Genomic DNA, 3,000 nt, shown 5'->3' with positions numbered 1-3,000 from the left:
AAGAAGACAGAGGAAGCAGAGCCTACTGAGCATAAAGAAGAGGAGGAGTTGTTACTCCAAATAATGAAGCAAAGTGAGTATGATGTGGTGGAACAGTTGAGGAAGACGCCTGCACGAATTTCATCTGCACATCGATCTTGAGCTCAGAGGTGCACCGTCAAGCCCTGCAGAAAATTCTGGATCAGGCCTTTGTGAGCCACGACATCACACCGGGGCAGTTTGAAAAGATAGTGGGACAAATCCAGGCATCCAGTTTTGTTACTTTCTCGGAGGACGAGATAGACCCTGCGGGTTTAAGGCACACTAAAGCTCTGCATGTAACAGTGAAGTGTAAGGGTTGTATAGTAGCCAAGGTACTTATTGATAACGGGTCAGCTCTCAATGTACTCCCTAGCGCTACCTTAGCTAGGTTGCCAGTTGACCAATCGGACATACGTCAAAGTGCTATGGTGGTAAGAGCCTTTGACGGTACCAGAAGAGAAGTGTTGGGAGATATTGACTTGCCGCTTCAGATTGGCACATGCACTTTCAACGTCACATTCCAGGTGATGAACATTGAGCCTGCCTATACTATGCTGCTCGGGAGACCTTGGATCCATTCTGCGAACGCCGTTCCCTCAACTCTGCACCAGAAAATAAAATACATCAGGGACGGTAAAATCGTCACAGTAAAAGGAGAGGATGCCTTGCTAGTCACCAAGCCGCAATTACTGCCCTATGTGGAGGCAGCTGAGGAGTCATTAGAAAGCTCCTTCCAAGCCCTCGAGTTACAAGAAACCATCTCAGAAAATGGAGGGGCTATGGCTATGGTAGCCAAAATAATGACAAGGAGTGGGTACGAAGAAGGCAAAGGCCTAGGCGCCACATTACAGGGAATCGTTGAACCCATACCAACTATCCAGAAGGTAGGCCGCTGCGGTTTGGGTTATGAGGAAGATGCCCTTATGGATGGGCATTTCTGGATGAGGAAAATGCTCCGGGATCAAAGATTCGATCAGAAAATGGGAAAGATGAAAGTAGTCCCGAGAATTACGGAGATCTTCACTAAACCGGTCATTCAGCATCCGGCAAACACAGAAGAATCACCCGATGATCCATCCATAGATGTCATCCAACTGGATTCCTTGTATGAGGCCCTAGTCTCGCCAATGACTGAGGGGCAAGAGCTGAACAACTGGACAACCGAGGACGTCCCTGTACTCAATTTCGAGTAAAGTACCTTTGGTTATCTACACTTGATCATTTTGTCCATGGTGACAAGTGTAATACTGTAAATGGACCTTTTCTTATGGCACAAACGTTAATGAATTAATAGCGCATTTTAAATCCAATTCTCTCTTTCTTTTGAATTCCATCCTTATAATACATTTTTTTATTCATTCAGGACCATTCATCAATTAACACCTAATAATCCAATAGATTCAGAGATTCCTCTGGTTAATTTTGAAATCCCCATAACTGCCATTACTTCAAATGATTCTGAGGAAGACCCTACACAAGAAGACAGTGAAAAGGATGAGCCCTCCCTCGTGCCTTGTGGAGACGGAACGCGCACCATAAATTTAGGCACAGAAGAAGTAAAAAGGGAACTCAAGGTAGTGGAGAGTGAAGAATTGAGAGATATGATCAATGCCTTAAAGAATTCCTCGACGTATTTTCCTGGAGCTATGATGATATGGTGGGTTTGGACCCTCAGATAGTGACACACAAAATTCCCCTAGTTCCAGGGACAGTCCCGGTAAAGCAGAAGTTAAGGAGAATGAATCCCGACACACTGCTCAAAGTTCGGGATGAAGTCAAGAAACAGTATGACGCTGGGTTCCTGGAAGTGGTCAAATATCCCCAATGGATAGCTAATGTGGTCCCGGTAATGAAGAAGGACGGGAGAGTTCGGGTGTGCGTCGATTACAGGGATCTCAATAAAGCGAGCTTGAAAGACGATTTCCCTCTCCCTCACATTGATGTGTTAGTTGACAATGCTGCGGGATTGGGCAGGTGTTCGTGTATTGATGGGGCATCAGGATACAATCAGATCCCGATGGACGAGGAAGATAAGGATAAAACTGCTTTCATCACTCAATGGGGAGTATTTTGCTATCGGGTCATGCCTTTTGGGTTGAAGAATGCTGGTGCTACCTACCAGCGTGCAATGGTCACATTATTCCACGATATGATGCATAAAGAGGTGGAAGTGTATGTGGATGATATGATCATCAAATCCCGGGGAGAAGAAAGTCATGCGCAGGTACTGAGGAAAGTATTCGAGAGACTCAGGAAATACCAGTTGAAACTAAACCCTGCCAAATGCATATTCGGAGCTAGATCGAGAAAGTTGTTGGGATTCATAGTAAGCGAGAGGGGAATAGAGGTTGATCCAGACAAGGTTCGAGCTATTCAAGAGATGCCATCCCCAAGAACGGAAAGGGAGGTGCGCAGTTTTCTGGGAAAGTTGAACTACATTTCGAGATTTATTTCCAATCTCACTGCCAAAGCTGAGCCAATTATCAGGCTACTCCGGAAAAACAACTCCACCCAATGGGACTCAGTTTGCTAAGAGGCTTTTGAGAAGATCAAGCAATACTTGTCAAGACCACCAGTATTGGTCCCACCCGTGGCAGGGAGGCCTCTTATCTTGTATATGGCAGTCCAGCAGAACTCGATGGGATGTGTTTTGGGACAACATGATGATACCGGGCGAAAGGAGAGGGCTATTTATTACCTAAGTAAGAAGTTCAATGATTGTGAGTCAAGGTACTCTTTTTTAGAAAAGACGTGCTGCGCGTTAGCCTGGACAGCAAATCGCCTCAAGCACTACATGTTGAATCACAAGACATGGCTCATCTCCAGGATGGATCTTATCAAATATATATTCGAAAGCCCATTTGTGCCAGGTAGGATAGCCAAGTGGCAGGTTATACTCTCCCAATATGACATAGTCTATATGACCCGGAAAGCGGTGAAAGGTAGCGTGATTGCTGACCTCCTAGCAGAAAATCCTAT

This window comes from Hevea brasiliensis, chromosome 11 (genome assembly GCF_030052815.1).
Source record: "Hevea brasiliensis isolate MT/VB/25A 57/8 chromosome 11, ASM3005281v1, whole genome shotgun sequence".
Lineage (NCBI taxonomy): Eukaryota > Viridiplantae > Streptophyta > Magnoliopsida > Malpighiales > Euphorbiaceae > Hevea > Hevea brasiliensis.
The sequence above is the reverse complement of the archived record's forward strand: the minus strand, read 5'-3'. Positions refer to the sequence as shown.